The sequence below is a fragment of the Protopterus annectens genome, chromosome 12.part0, assembly GCF_019279795.1.
Source record: "Protopterus annectens isolate FY-2018-M chromosome 12.part0, PAN1.0, whole genome shotgun sequence".
Classification (NCBI taxonomy): Eukaryota; Metazoa; Chordata; order Ceratodontiformes; family Protopteridae; genus Protopterus; species Protopterus annectens.
This window is the reverse complement of record NC_056746.1, coordinates 1058857981-1058873784: the sequence shown is the minus strand read 5'-3', so window position 1 is coordinate 1058873784 and position 15804 is coordinate 1058857981. Positions and strand designations below refer to the sequence as shown.

Here is a 15804-nt window from a genome sequence, read left to right as displayed (position 1 = left end):
GGGCAAAGGCATGTCACCAAAATATGGGACTGTCCTTCACTCTACCCCCTGCCAGCCAAACCTTAACAACAGACTCATCAAATTATGCTTGGGGGGGCCCACATGTCAGGAAGATGCATTCAGGGCTTATGGACACCAAAACAAATGCATCTGCATATCAACCAGAAAGAGATGCTAGCTGTTCAAAATGCCCTAACAGCCTTCAAAGACTTACTTCATCCAGGACAACTACTGATAAAGACGGACAACACCGCAGTCGTGGTATATAAACAAGCAAGGGGGCACACACTCATACCCCCTTTGCAGATTAGCCATGGCACTGTGGGACACAGCCTTGACCTACCAGATACATCTTCAAGCTCAATTCCTGCCAGGAAAACAAAACACTCTGGCAGACGGTTTAAGCAGAAACCTTATGGAGCCTCACGAGTGGAAATTAAATCCACAAGTCTTCAGCATGATAACAGAGAAATGAGGGAGCCCAGACATAGATCTATTTGCCTCTCCTCAAAGTTATCATTTGAAAAGATTCTGCACAAGATCTTATCACAGACAAGCATGGAAAGTGGACGCCTATCCTTCAGTTGGAAAAACCTATCAGTTTACGCCTTTCCTCCTCTGCCTCTTCTGCCCAAGGTCCTCCTAAAAGTCAGACGAGAAGCCAAAGATGATATTAATTGCCCCGGACTGGCCCCGCCAATACTGGTACCCAATCCTAAGGAACTTGGCTCAATACCCAGCTTGGACCTTGCCTCAAAGACCACAACTACTGTCCCAGCAAAACAATCAGATCCTGCACAATCAACTACAGACTCTGAACCTGGCAGCATGGCTAATCATGTAGTTATACAAACAGCACCTTTCAGTAAAGCTGTGATTGATCTCATTTTGGAAGCCAGAAGGCCTAGTAGTAGAAAATCTTATGCTGACAAATGGAAGAGATTCTGTGCTTGGAATCAAGCACAAGGAACTGATACAGCAAAACCAAATTATTCCTCAGATATTACAATACTTAACTAAGATGCTTGACAAAGGCCTATCTTTCTCATCAATCAAAATCCATGCCTGTGCCATTTCAGCTCATTACAATACAGAGCCCACTGAACTTTTCTCATCCTTTACTAAAGCAGTATCTTAGAGGAGCCAAAAATATAAGGCCTCCTAGAAGATCACCATTACCTGCATGGGACCTCTATTATGTGTTGGAAAAGCTCACCCTGCCTCCATATGAACCAGCTGCTACCGCTGATCTAAAGTTCTTATCATGGAAAACAGCTCTGCTACTAGCAATTACTTCAGCAAGAAGAGTTTCAGAGCTACAGGCCCTCATGGCTGTAGAGCCTTTTATCATATTTTACCCAGAAGGGGGTGTTTGAGGACAAATCCTACTTTTATGCCTATGGTGGTTTCCAGTGTGGCTCTTAACCAAACAGTTCATCTGCCAACTTTTTATCCAAATCCGCAGAACAAGGGGGAGAGAATTCTGCATTCCTTGGACGTACACAGGCAGCTAAGATTCTACTTGAGCAGGACAGAAGCTCTAAGAAAAACTGAGCAATTACTAGTGTCATATGCTGCAGGATGAGAAGGAAAGGCTATTTCAAAGCAGGCAGTTTCAAAGTGGATAAGCCACTGCATCCGTTTCTGCTACTTACACCATGGTATACCTGTGCCCAAGGGCATTAGATCTCATTCCACCAGAGCTGCAGCTACTTCAGCAGCCTTTCTCAGAGGAGTATCAACCAAAGACATTCTAGAGGCTGTTACTTGGAGTTCTGTTCACACCTTTACAAAGCATTACCATTTGCCTCTCTACTCTAAGTCCAGGGCAGGCTTTGCCACTGCAGTGCTGCAGGGCCTTATATCCGCACCTAATGCTGTTTAGCTCCAGCCTCCCAACCATAGCTTTGGGATTCTACCCAAATGTAGTGACTGCAAAAGTGAAACACGAACATAGTACAGTTGTGTACACTTACCATAAATGTAGATGTTCGAGTGTATTCACTGTTGCAGTCCAGGTTACCCTCCTGCTTATCCCCCTGTCATTCTGAAGTTTATCTTTCCTTCTCTATCTTCTACAACCTATGTGGTGTATTTGCTTGTAGATGAAGGTAAAGTTTATATTGATGCATGTGTATATAATTTTGCTACCTTTTTGGGGGCACTTGACATTGGGGGCAAGAAAAACTAAAGAAAATGTCGTCGGCTGCATGTTTTATACCCCTGATGACCTGACGTCATGGAAGAGAAGACTGCAACCGACGCAGGACCCAAGACTTTGGAATTCAGGCCGACTGAGGGCATCCTGCCAGCAGATTACCCAAATGTAATGACTGCAACAGTGAATACACTCGAACATCTACATTTATGGTAAATGTACACAACTGTACTTTACAGTTGGGGCTTATGGCATCCCCAGCCCACCTGCCTAGAGGAGCCTCTCCAATTCCTTCTCTCCATTCTCCTCTTCCAACTCCCATGGTGTTGGAATTTTGGGGCCTGGATACCAGAGGTCAGATCCTGATGGGGCACAGTATTCCCCCTTTCTTGACTCTGTTAGGGTCCCTGGTCTACTCTGTTCCTCTGCTGTCAGACCAGAGTGGGCCCTGAGCTGAAGCGGTCGGTGTCGGCTCAGTGGGGGCAGGGTCTTGCCCAGGCCTTTCCAACTGATCCCTCCCCATTGGGACCTCAGCCCTAGACAGCTCCGGACCAGTATCCTCAAAGAGTCATGGTGGTGTGTAGGGTCCATTCCTTCTTTCTGGGTGGCTTTGTCCTCCAGGGATGGGAATGGGACCTCTGCCAGCCCCTTAGCCTTCAGGGTGGTAGAGAGGACCTTCTCCAGGACTTGAGCTAGATCTCCTGCTCCTCCAGGTCCGTCCTACCCTTCTCTACCTTGGGTGGTGATGCCTCCAATCCTGTCCAGGATCAGCCCGCCTATACTAGCCTTCAGGGAGTTTCCTGCCCTCAAGGAGTCCTGCATCTTCTGAGTCCTCCATGGAGCCCCCCACAGGGGAGGCACCTCACAAGAGAAAATGCAAGAGGAAGCACTTGGACTCTCCCAGGGAGTCTCTCACAGAGGACACTGACCTCGAAGTAGACTGGTCCCCAGATCTCTGCTTGACTAATTCCTTTGGGGACATCCTTGAGATCCTGAAGCAAACCGGCGGATGGTCTCACCAACCCCCCCCCCCCCGACTTTAAAGGAGTCCGTGCTTCGGAAGGCATTTGGGACAGGCCCATCTACTTCCTGGGTGTCCCCCCTGTGTACGAACTGGTGGATCTTATCGCCCGCAGGGCCTGGAAGGAACCCGACGCTGTGGAACCTGTACCTAAGCGAGCAGAAAAGTTCCTTAACCTTCCCATGGACCAAACTTTCTGGAGCAAAGGAGTCCTGTTAGATGCCATCATGGTTGCAGCTACCACCAAACAGGTGCTGGCAGAGCAATGTTCCATGGTCCATCCCCCGAACAGGGAGATGTTCTTCGTGTTTCACTTTTGCAATCGTCACGTTTGAGTTATCCTGCCAGGGGTAGCCCTCAGTGACCCGAATACCAGAGGCTTAGTATATCTGCATCGGTTGCTGTCGCTCCAGGACTGACGTCCGGTCGAGAGTGTATAAAATCAGGCAGCCAACGCCATTATGTCAGTCTTTCTTGAGGAGGAGCACAAAGCAAAAGCACTTTGCACAAGTGCCGGTCGGCCGCTACCTGAGTTTTCGTTTCTGAATTGAAGTTGAAGTCTTCTAAAGCTAAGTACTCTGTTGGGGCTCCTTTTTTCTTGCTCTAACCGATGTCAGAAAAAGTTAACAATTGTCTCACCTTTGGAAAGCAAATACCAGACCGAGACTTCCATTCTTACTGCATCAACTGTTTAGGCCCAGACCATGATGTCCTTCGCTGTCGCTTTTGTGCTTTGTTCAATGCCAGAACTATACGTTGTCAGGCCCTTATTGTAGCTAGATATTTTTGCTCTCAGTCCTCGAATTCCGATATGGCTTCGGTAAGCCATCCGACTGCCGATCTTCCGAATAAATGTAAAGACAGAGACCGCACAGGTCCAAAACTGCCGACGACTCTTCCACTAAGCTAGTCGTCAGTTCACAGCTCATCAGTGAGGCGCTTTTGCAGCCTCTGATAATTGCTTCTGTGGATTTGCAGGCTGCTACCAAGACCCTTTCGGAGTCCAATATGCCGTGAGACACTCTGACTAAGGATCCTGTGGATGTCTCTACCTTGGATGGGTCCGGAGCCACTGAGCAGGCACTGGCTTTTAAGTAAGTACTTCGCACTACTGATACTCGACACAGACTGACTTCTTTAGTTCTTTCTAAAATTACTGAGTTTCTAAGACCCAGGGTATGAACTACGCCCCAAACAACGATGACCCAAGATCAGGCACCTGCTTTCTTTCCTCAGTCTCAAATGCTTAAAATGGCGGAAGACCTTATACTTATTAGGGGAAGCTAGGCTACCCCTTTCAAAACAAAGAGACTTGTCTCCAGTAGTTTTAACTGAACAGGAGTCTGATGACTCTGAAGCTTCTGAATATGAAAACATGCAACCCCTCACTGCTTATGAGGACTGTGATGCAGAGGAATCCATTCCTTCTGCCTCTCCACCCAAGAATTTTTCATTTGGGGAAGCCCTTCGTATTTTAAGGGAGCATTTCCAGTGGGAATGTCAAGACTATCCCAAGTCAAAAAAGAGACTCAGGGAATTCTTAGATTTACCACAGCACAGATCTTTGGCCATTCCTCCTGTCCTGGATGTTGTGGGTGATGTTTTTATGGAATCCAGTTTGACTCCTGACACCCTTCCTCCTGCTCCCTGGAAACCTGACGGGTACTACAGAGTCTCTGACTCTCTCAAATTCCTTTTCAAAAATCCTACTTCTGACCCTGAGGTCATCTCTCAAGGACCTAAAGGAGTTAAAGCGACCTCAGCTAAGAATCCCACCCCCTCAGACAGGGATTCCCGAGCTTTCGACAGATTGGGTAAAAAAGTATACACCTCTGCTACTCTTGCTATTAGAACATTAAATTGTCAGTTCCATATGCTGAAATAGCAGCAGCATACCATGGACCTCCTCAAACAAAAAAACAAATATCTTCCTTTCTTGCTTGTGCAGAAAATAAAGAATTACAAGAGCTTATGCATTCTGCAAATCAAGTTACTAAGCACACCTTGCAATGTGACTTTGATGCCCTAGAAGCATCTTGCAGGGCAGCTGTTACTGGCTCTGTCCTTAGAAGGCAATCTTGGCTTAAGGAACAGACCTTGCCAGACCATGTTAAATACAAATTATTGGATGTACCATTGAACAAAGACCATTTATTTGGCACCAAGGCAGAAGAGGTCTTAAAAAAGATGGAAGAAAAAGCTAAATATATGCAGACAGTTAAAGACGTCTTATAGGTCCAGCCTCCGAGGTTCAGTAGGCATTGCCCCTCCAAGCACTGGTCCTTTCCTGCCCCCTCCAGGGCCAGATCAGCCCAGACCAAGGGGAAGCTGAACCCCCCCCCCCCCTCAGACAACAGCCCCAGGGAATGCAGAGATCTAAGCAATGGAGTTCCTCCTCTTCAAAAAGAGGGAGTGCAAAGCCAACCCCTTATGGTAAGAACTCACAATGACTTTACACCTCCACTCCTTACCTCTGCCCACCTGCTGCTTGTGCCACTAAGAGGAAAACGCTCCTTCCATGCAAGCAACTGGGTCTCTATTACCGATGACCGATGGGTCCTTAACATAGTGTCTCAGGGATACAAATTTTATTTCCACACTCTGCCAACCCCAAAAGGGCTCCCAGATCTTCCTCCAAACCAGTGGGCAGAGGCCAAAAAGGAAGTCCTTTCCCTGCTCTCCATGAGGGCAGTACAGCATGTTCCTGCGGAACAGATAGGCCAAGGTTTCTATTCCAGACTCCTCCTGGTACCCAGAAAAGAGGGCCCCTGGCACCCAATCCTCGATCTGTCTATTCTAAACACCTTTCTGGTGATACCAAAATTCAAAATGCTCACCCTCCAGCAGTGTCTTCCTATACTTTCCAAGGATGCTTGGTTAGCCACCCAAGACCTAAAAGAGGCCTACCTACACATCCCCAATCAGGGATTCTTGCAAGAAATATCTACGTTTCAGGGCAGGATCTATGCACTTTCAGTTCTCTGTGCTTCCCTTTGGCTTATCCATTGCTCCCAGAGTTTTCACAAAATGCCTGGCTCCAGCCATTGCTTTTTGCAGACAGAGAAATATTCAGATTTACCCCTACTTAAGACGATTGCCTGATCCAGGCAGACAGTCAGGAAAAGCTGTTAAGCACCTGACCTTTGTAAAGGACGTACCAACCTCCCTGGGGTATACCGTCAATGAAAAGAAATCAAAACTAGTCTCCACACAAAAAATTGTATTCCTGGGAGCAAGCCTGGACACAGCATCCCAGATGGCATTCCTTATTCCAGAAAAATAAGCCTACCTGACAAGCTACTTCTCTCAACTAGCCACCGTAACCCAGTTATCCGCAAGGAAAATCCTGCAAGCTGTAGGGTTCATGGCCTTCTGCATTCTACCCATTCCATATGCTAGACTGCATATGAGGAAACTACAGTGGTACCTAAAAAGCCTTTGGTGTCAACACGGTCAAGACCTGGAAAATATGATACCAATGATACCTTGTCTAAGGAAAGATTTTCTTTGGTGGGCAGCAGCATGCAACCACAACAGGGGACTTCCCTTCTCACAACCCCACGCCGCCCAGACCCTCACCACAGATGCATTAGACTATGCCTGAGGTGCACACCTGGACGCAGGTGCATTCAGGGCCATTGGAGCCCAAATCAAATACATCTGCACATCAACCAAAAAGAGATGCTAACTGTTCAGCACGCCTTGACAGCTTTCAGACCCCTACTCTCCCTGGGGCCTCTACTGATCAAAACAGACAACACCACAGTGTTGTGGCATATCAGCAGGCAGGGAGGGACTCACTCTTATCCTCTCTGCAGGCTCACCATGACCCTTTGGCACCTGGCCTCAGCCAGGCAACTTCACCTGCTAACACAATTCCTGCCAGGCTCCCTAAACTCTTTGGCAGACAACTTGAGCAAAAACTTGCTAGACCAACACGAGTGGCAGCTGGACCACAGAACCCTTCACCCTTGTAACCCAGAAATGGGGCACCCCAAAGGTGGACGTCTTTGCCTCCCACTCCAATCATCAGCTTAGCGAATTCTGCACAAGGGAACCTCACAGCAAGGCCTGCAAAATGGATGCTCTATCCTTCCAGTGGGTAAACCTCTGTGTCTATGCATTTCCCCCCACCACTCATTTCAAGGGTACTGCTCAAAATAAGGGATGAAAAGCCGAGGGCAATCCTGATTGCCCCAGACTGGCCACAACAGCACTGATACCCACTGCTGTGCAGACTGTCACCCCTGCCACCATGGCACCTACCTCAGATCCCAACCCTCCTGACCCAGAAGAATGGAGAATTCAGGCATCCCCAATTTCAGACCCTCATCCTGGCAGCCTGGCTTATTCCCTGATCTCTCCTCAAGCTGCCAGCCTATGCAAACAAGTCTTAGATGTTGTACATGAGGCCAGATGCCCCAGCACTAGAAAATCCTATGCTGACAAGTGGAAGAGGTTTTGCACCTGGATCTAGGCTAAGGGAGCTGAAATGGCACAGTCCTCCCTACCTCTCATCCTGCATTACCTAGCAGACCTGCTACACAGGGGTCTATCCTTCTCCTCTGTTAAGATTCATGCCTCTGCCATCTCTGCTCATTACAGCACAGAGCCACCTCTCTTCTCACACCCTCTCATCAAACAGTTCCTAAAAGGGCTAACAACTTAAGGCCACCCAGAAGAGCTCCTAACCCAACATGGGACCTTAACTTTGTGTTGGAATTTCTCACCCTTACCCCCCTTTGATCCTGCAGCTTTAGTAGAGTTAAAATTCCTCTCTTGGAAGATGGCCTTGCTTCTGGCCATCACTTCAGCTAGAAGAGTATCAGAGCTACAAGAACTCATGGATGTGGAACCCTTCATCATTTTCCATGCTGACAGGGTCTCCCTCAGGACTTAACCCATCCTTCATGCCTAAAGTGGTGTCCAGTGTGGCTCTCAACCAATCCATTCATTTGCCCGCCTTTTTCCCTAACCCACAAAACAAGGGGGAAAGGATTCTGCAGGCTCTAGATGTGCACAGACAGCTCAGATTCTATCTGGACAGGACTGAATTGAAAAACTGATCAATTGCTAGTTAGCTCCGCAGCAGGGGCAGAGGGCAAGGCCATATCCAAACAGACAATCTCCAAATGGATATCACACTGCATCCCTCTCTGCTACAAACAGCATGGAAAACTGCCCCAAAGGGAGTCAGGACACATTCCACCTGGGCAACCTCTGCAGCTTTTCTCAGAGGGATCCTCACCAGGGACATTCTGGAGGCTGCAACATGGACATCTGTTCATACCTTCAAAAATTATTACCACCTGCCTATTTTCTCCAAATCCAGGACAAGCTTTGCCACCACAGTCTTGCAGGGCATCCTAGGCAGCCCCCAGTCTTGATTGCCTCCACCCTTTTCTCCAGCTTTGGGAATCAACCCAAATATGATGACTGCAACAGTAAAACACGAAGAACATAGTACAGTTGTGTACACTTACCATAAATGTAGATGTTCGAGTGTATTCACTGTTGCAGTCTTAGTCCCCCCCCCCATCCTCCTTGTCTATCTCTCTCTCTGTCCCTCTCTTCTTACAGGGAATTTATGGTGTTTACTTTCTACTGGTGGTGTTCCACCATAACCTAGCTCCCTATGTGGGGATCCTGACCGGTCAAGAAAAACTGATGTAATGGCGTCGGCTGCCTGATTTTATACCACTGACAACCTGACGTCAGTCCTGGAGTGACAGCAGCCGATGCAGAAATGCTAAGCCTCTGGTTTTCTGGCCAACTGAGGGCTACCCTGGCAGGATAACCAAAATATGATGACTGCAACAGTGAATACACTCCAGTATCTATATTTATGGTAAGTGTATACAACTGTACTTTTCTGGTGATTGACCAGCATGAGAAGTGTGTATTTGCCTCAGCTACATTTGAACTGAGGGCACTTAATTACCTGGCACACTTCACCTGCCTTCAGAGGGACTTGATCAAGGAACTCGCCACTTCTCTTATGGAGTTGTTGCTGGAGAGGGACATCAAGAAGGTGTCTCCAGCTCTCTACTCTGACGTCCCTCACCAGTTCCTCGATGAGGCTAATTTCCAATGCAGCGGAACCTACCTCTCAAGCGGCAGGTGCAGGCATAGCTATAAGATGATATGCTTGGTTATGATATGCGGGTTTGCGGAGTGCTTCAAAGCGTCTTTTACCAATGCTCCCTTTGATGGGTCCACCTTCTTTGGACCTTCTGTGAAAGAAAGTCTAACCTGTAGTGAGCAGGAAGGGAAGACTTTGTCCACGGTTGGGATCAAGTTTTCTGCTCCTCGGAGGACTTTTTCCAAGATCCAACGATGCTCCTCAGAGATCTTTTTCCAAGATCCAATGAGGAGCTAAGAAGATGTGGTTCTGGAGGTCACAGTTTTCCTTCCAGGATGCTGCTGAGGATTCCTCTTCCAGAGGCAGGGGGAGAGGATTCGATGGCAGACACAGCCCCAAGGCGGGGGGTCCACAAAATCAGGGCTCCAGGGAACCCTTCTCCGAGCAGCCCTTTCAGCATTCCTGAAGTGTTGCCCGACTGTCCTGCCCTGGAGGCAGTTGGGGGCTGTCTTTCCCTTCACACACTAGCCTGGACAAACATCACCTCCAATCAGTGAGTGTTAAACAATAATTTCCAGGGGTTACTTCATTCCCTTTTTTTCAATCCCTTCCTGTATGAAGGCATCTCCCCGATGTACCAACCCCGCCAGATGGAGTTGTCCTTCAATGTTGTTGTACAACTTCTTCAAAAAAGAGCCATCCAAGAGGTCCCAACAGGACATAGAGGATCTGGAACTTGCTCTCACTTCTTTTTAGTGCCAAAAAAGTCCTGTGTTCTGTTGTGGACATCACTGAGTTGAATCTATCAGTCAAGAAGTCCAAGTTCCAGATGGTCACTGTTCAATCCATTCTGCCTCTCTTACGCAAGGGTGACTGTAGGGGATGTTCTCTGTGGATCTCCATGATGTCTGCTATCACATCAAGGTAGACAGGTGTTTGAGGAAACACCTTTGCTTTTGATTAGGGCCAATCATTATCAGTTCAGAGCCCTGCCCTTTGGACAGACCACAGCCTTCTGGGTGTTAACCGAATGTGGCAGTGGTGGCGGCTCATCTGAGGCTGCAGGGATTCCAGGTGCTTTTGTATCTCTGTGATTGGCTCCTCATAGCACCCACAAGGCATCGACTGTCACAAGCCATACAATATGTCCTCTTTTTGTTCAGCCAGTTGGGGATTACAGTGCATCTCTGAAAGTCCAGTCTGGTCCCAACACAAAAATTAGAGTTCATAGGAGTTCAGCTAGACTGTCTCAGAGATTGCAGCATTACCTCTTCATAGGGTGCAGCTGATCCGGGAGCAGGTCATGCAGCTCTTAAATCTTTCAAATCCCCCCAGTCCACTTGGTTCTTTGGACTCGAGGGTCCATGGCCATTGCCATTCAGCTTATGCCACTAGCAAGGTATCATATGCTTGTTTTATAGTGGACCCTGGTGGTTCAGTGGTCTATTCAGTCTCAACCTATGTCCACATCCATAAAATTTATGCTAGTGTGCAGATGGCACCTTCTTTGGTGGCTTCACTCTCAGGATCCTTTTTTACCAGGCCCTTTTCACTCCCTCCACCCAAGGCCATGGTGACCATGGAATCTTCCCTGGGGCATTTCCAGGGGAAAACAATTCAAGGCATGTGGTCCCCTGTAGAGACCAAATTGCACATAAATGTCCTAGAGGGGAGAGCAGTCCTCCTAACATTGCAAGCCTTTCAAGATTGCCTTCCTCTGGGAACAATTGCAGTTCAGATGGACAACATGGCAGTGGTCTGGTATATCAACAACAAGGAGGAACAAGATCGTAACCATTGTGTAGGGAGGCCATGAGTGTGTGGGAATGGACAATGTCCTACAGGTGCTTTCTTCTTGCAACACACATACCCGGGGACTCCCAACGTGTTGGCCAACAAACTTAGTAGAACCATACGGAGACCTCACAAGTGGTCTCTCAGTCTGACTGTGGTGAAGCAGATTATCGATCGTTGGAGTCAACTATGCTGCGACTTCTTTGCCTCCCTGACCAACAACAAATGCAGCATGTACTTTGCCCTGATCCCCCCCACCTTGCTGCGACCTCTTTGCCTCCCTGACCAACAACAAATGCAGCATGTACTTTGCCCTGATCCCCCCCACCTGGGGATGCTTTAGTCCACTATTGGCCTCTGGGTCTCCTCTGTGCTTATTCTCCTTATTCCTCTTATTCCCAAAGTTTTTCAGAAAGAGCACCACATGAGGGCATTCCTTATCCTCATTGCCCCCTTCTGGCCTCGTCAGCTGTGGTTTCCCTTCATAAGGTCTCACCTGAAGTATCCCCTTGGATACTGGATCCCTTCAGGATCTGATCTCCCTTCCCTTGGAGCTCCCTCTTCCCATTCTGCGGAACCTTCATCTAACTGCATGGTTTCTCCAATTCCAGTGATTTTGAAACGGTCCAGGCTAGCTTCCCCTATCAAGAATATTATCCTAGCCTCCCAAAAGCCTTCCAATAGAAGGGTTTATAGTAGCAAATGGAAAAAGCTTTCTCTCTGGGATAAGAACAGGAATCTGGACTCCCTTTTCTGCTTCTGTAACAGATGATGTTAAGTTGTCTATCTCGCCTTCATTCTTGCTGGATGGGTTCGGAGCCGATCCTCGGCTCCGACTCGGCCTTCTACTAAAGCTCGAGAGCTATTTACTGGCTTGAGGCCTCCCCATATCCCACAATGCTAGACATCAGATACCTAGATCTCGTTTCCCGCTTCAGCTAGAAGGTTGTGTTTTTTACTGGCTCAGGTCGTATTAATCCTTTTTTTTATCTTTTTCAGCTAAAATTTAACTGTTATTTTCTTAGACTTGGATTGTCTTAACTTTTAGTGTAGTTGTACTGTGTATTCTCTAGTTTGTCCCACTTAGGAAACTCGTTTTCTGTTAGAGAGTTTCTCCCCTTCCCCCCCTTGTTCCTTCTCTATTAATAACTATAGGTGTAGTGTTTAGCCTTATAATTTTTATTTAGATTGTTGTAGTTATTTTTATTAAGTGTGGGTGTTTGTGATAGTTTTTTCTACTCACTACTGTTACCTTATCTAGTGCGGGCGTGTGACTGTGTCTGTGTGTCTGGTTTAAGCACTAGTGTAACATTTTTTTCTCTCTTTGGTATCCCCGGGCCAGTATGTCCAAAGATACCAACGTTTCAGACTTCAAGAAGTGTGACTCGTGCTGTCAGAAGATGTCTAGACGGTCACACTTCTTGCGTGTATTGCTTGGGTTCCCTACAGCTGCAGGACTCCTGTTCGGTCTGTCATGCCTTCAGCCCGAGTGTCCAGCAGGAACGTAGGAACAAACTTATCTTGAGTGGCCTACTCAAGCCAGAGGGATCCCCGGTGAAGCCTCAGTCGGGGAAATCCTCAAAGCCCGCCAAGCTGTCGGCTCCCAGTACGGAGCCGTCACCGGGCAGAGCATCTGCCTCTTCATCGGCTCCGGCTGGGGCCGGCACCTCTAGACCTCTATCGGCTTCGACTTTAATGTCGGAACCGTCATTAGGCCAGAAACGTTCTAGGTCCCCTTCCCTAGAATCGGTTTGCTCGGCTCCGAGGTCACCGTTGCTTCAGTCGGAACGGAGCCATAGGTCCCATTCCTCTCGGACTTCCAGGTTATCCGACCATGACTTAGAGAGGGTGGTCAGTAGACTACTTAAATCGCAGGCCCTGGCCAAGATGTTAACCAGCCCTTCTCAACAGACTGTGGCTATCCCGGTGTCTTCAACAGTTCCTCCTCCGACTCCCCTTTTGTGTTCGGAGCCGGAGCTGGTTGGGGCTCGAATCTTGGAAACGTCGGAGCCGATACCACACCTTTCGGCTCCTTCGTCAGCTCCGATCGCTTCATTGGTTCCTTCCTTGGAGGGATCTGGATGCCGGGACTCCCTCGTCGGCTCTGAGGAGGCGAGTGGCATTGGACCCTTGTCCGACCCCATTCTCCCTCTCGGGGCTTCAGCTCAGGTGAGCTCGGCCCCGACATCGGCCACGGAGCCATCCCTCTCGGTGCCAGGAGGGGTTCACGTCTCTTCGGAGCGGGGACCCTCTGCTCTGCCCGACAGGGGCGCCTTCGAGGTCATGAGGAGCGTGCTGACTCCTGTGTCTGCTCCACGATCGCCCCCTTCGGCTCCTCCCCCAATGGTGCCTGCATCGGTCTCTGTCCACCCTCCTGACCCCAAGCGTGGAGAACAGAAGCTCCAGGTCATCCCATTGGGCGTATCTTCCTCTTCCGAGGCCTCCCCTGATTATTAGGAGGAGCCCCCTCGGAAGAGAAAATATAAGAGGAAACATGTTGACTCCCCCGAGTCAGTCACGTCTGATACCGACTTGGAGGATTCGGAAGGGTCCCCAAGGTCCCCCTCTGAGGATGTCTCCTTTTCAGACATCCTAGAGATCCGTAGGCAGAGGGGGAACTGGACTGCCCTTAACCCTTCTGAGGACGAGTCTGTGTACCTGGACGCGTTTGGTTCTCGCCCTTCCACCTCCTGGGTGTCTCCACCTTTCGACCCGCTCATGGAAGTGGTGGCTCGAAAGGCGTGGACAGCCCCGGACACAGTGGAACCAACTCCCCGCAGGCCCACTAAGTTCATTACAACCCCATCCGACAAACAATTTCTGACAAAAGGTGTCCCTGTTGATGCCATGGTGGTGGCAGCAGCCACTAAGAAGGAGTTGGCTGACCCTTCAGTGCCTGTCCATCCACCTAATAAAGAATCTAGGACAATGGACAAGTACGGGAAGTGGATGTTTTCTTCAGTGACCTTTTCCATGCGGTCGCTGAATTATCTGTGCCATTTCACCCGCCTTCAAAGGGATCTTCTTAAGGAACTGGGTGATACCCTTCAGGATCCATCAGCTGCAGGTTCTCAGGACAAGATTAACTCCCAGCTGGCGACCCTTAACTCTATAGTCAACTCCTCCATGCAGCTCATTTCTTATGCAGCTGATGGGGTGAGTAGGGCCGCAGGTACAGGCGTGGCTTTGAGAAGACATGCCTGGATGCGGTTATGCAACTTTGCTGACCCCTTTAAGGAGTCCTTCACCAATACCCCCTTCGATGGTTCGGCTCTGTTTGGACCACAGGTGAAGGATACCCTTATCAGGTGTGAGCAGGAAGGTAAGACTCTCTCTGCCGTGGGAGTCCGTTTTTCTACTCCCTCTAGACCATACCCTAAAGGTCAGAAGAGTGGAAAAATGTGGTTTCGGAAACCCCAGGGAGCCGTGCCTGACACACGTGGTGAGTTTCCCTCCAGGGGCAGAGGAGGGAACAATAATAGACGCCGCCCGAGGGGCAGAGGGGGTCCGCAAAATCAGGGTAGCAGAGAATTTTTCTCTGACAAACCCTTTCAGCACCCCTGAGGGGCTGCCCGACTGTCCACCTTCGGAGGCAGTCGGGGGAAGATTGTCACTGTACCCAGAAGCCTGGCAGCTCCTCACACAAGACAAATGGGTACGGTCTATCATATCCGAGGGTTACAAAATCCCCTTTGTCCACACTCCTGTACAAACAAACAGGTCCCTTCCAGATGTTCCACCCGGTCTAAGGGATCAAGCAGTACTAGAAATTTCAAAACTGCTAGAAAAAAGGTCCATCCAGCCAGTCCCAGCAGACCAGCAAGGATCCGGGATTTACTCCAAGATCTTTTTGGTACCAAAAAAGACAGGGGACTGGAGACCCATTTTGGATCTTAGCAGGTTATACAAATCTGTTTTAAGAACGAAGTTCCGGATGGTCACGCTTCAGTCCATTCTACCCTTTTTGGGTCAGGACAATTGGATGTGCTCCATAGACCTTCAGGATGCGTACTACCATATCAAAATGGACAGACGCTCCAGAAGGTTTCTCCACTTCCGGCTGGGAGCCAGTCACTATCAATTCTGAGCCCTGCCCTTTGGTCTCACCACAGCCCCCAGGGTGTTCACCAAATGCATGGCAGTGGTTATGGCTCACCTGAGACGGCGAGGATTCCAGGTGTTTCCATATCTAGACAACTTGCTCCTGACTGCTTCCACCAGGCTTCAGCTAGTGCGAGCCAGGGATTATACCATCCAAACTTGCTCCAAGCTAGGTATCTCTATAAACTTCGAAAAGTCTGCATTGTCGCCTTGTCAATCTATAACCTTTATAGGCGCAAGATTAAATACAAAAGAGCTGTCAGCAAAACTTCCCTTAGAAAGAGTATCAGACATTCGCCGACATGTCCAGACCTTACTACAGTGCAAGAGAATTCAGGCCAGATTTGTACTGAAAACCTTGGGTCTCATGGCAGCAGCAATCACATTAATTCCCCTGGCTCGTTTTCACATGCGGATTCTTCAATGGATGCTTTTTAACCAATGGTCTTTTCAACAGCTTTTGATGTCTCACAACATAATAATCACCTAATCATACAAAGACCACCTGTCTTGGTGGATGGTCTCCTCTCAAGTACTTCAAGGCAGACCATTTGTTCTTCCTCCTCCTGTTGCCACAGTGACAGTGAATGCCTCCCTGATCGGGTGGGGCATTTTCAGGGCAGGACTGTCCAGGGCATTTGGCAACCT

At 48.7% G+C, this 15804-nt stretch overlaps 1 protein-coding gene across 6 annotated transcripts in view; it reads left to right on the top strand.

The window, feature by feature from the left end:
• Positions 1 to 15804, top strand: part of LOC122816964 (serine/threonine-protein phosphatase 4 regulatory subunit 1-like) — a 1601647-nt gene that overhangs the window by 282646 nt on the left and 1303197 nt on the right. The window contains exon 1 of one of the 6 annotated variants that reach the window (XM_044090071.1): positions 12445 to 12457. The exons of the other annotated variants lie outside the window; for them this stretch is intronic. The gene's annotated coding sequence lies outside the window, so the exon portion shown is untranslated. Of the gene's footprint in view, positions 1 to 12444; positions 12458 to 15804 lie in introns of those variants that run through there. 6 annotated transcript variants of the gene reach the window in all.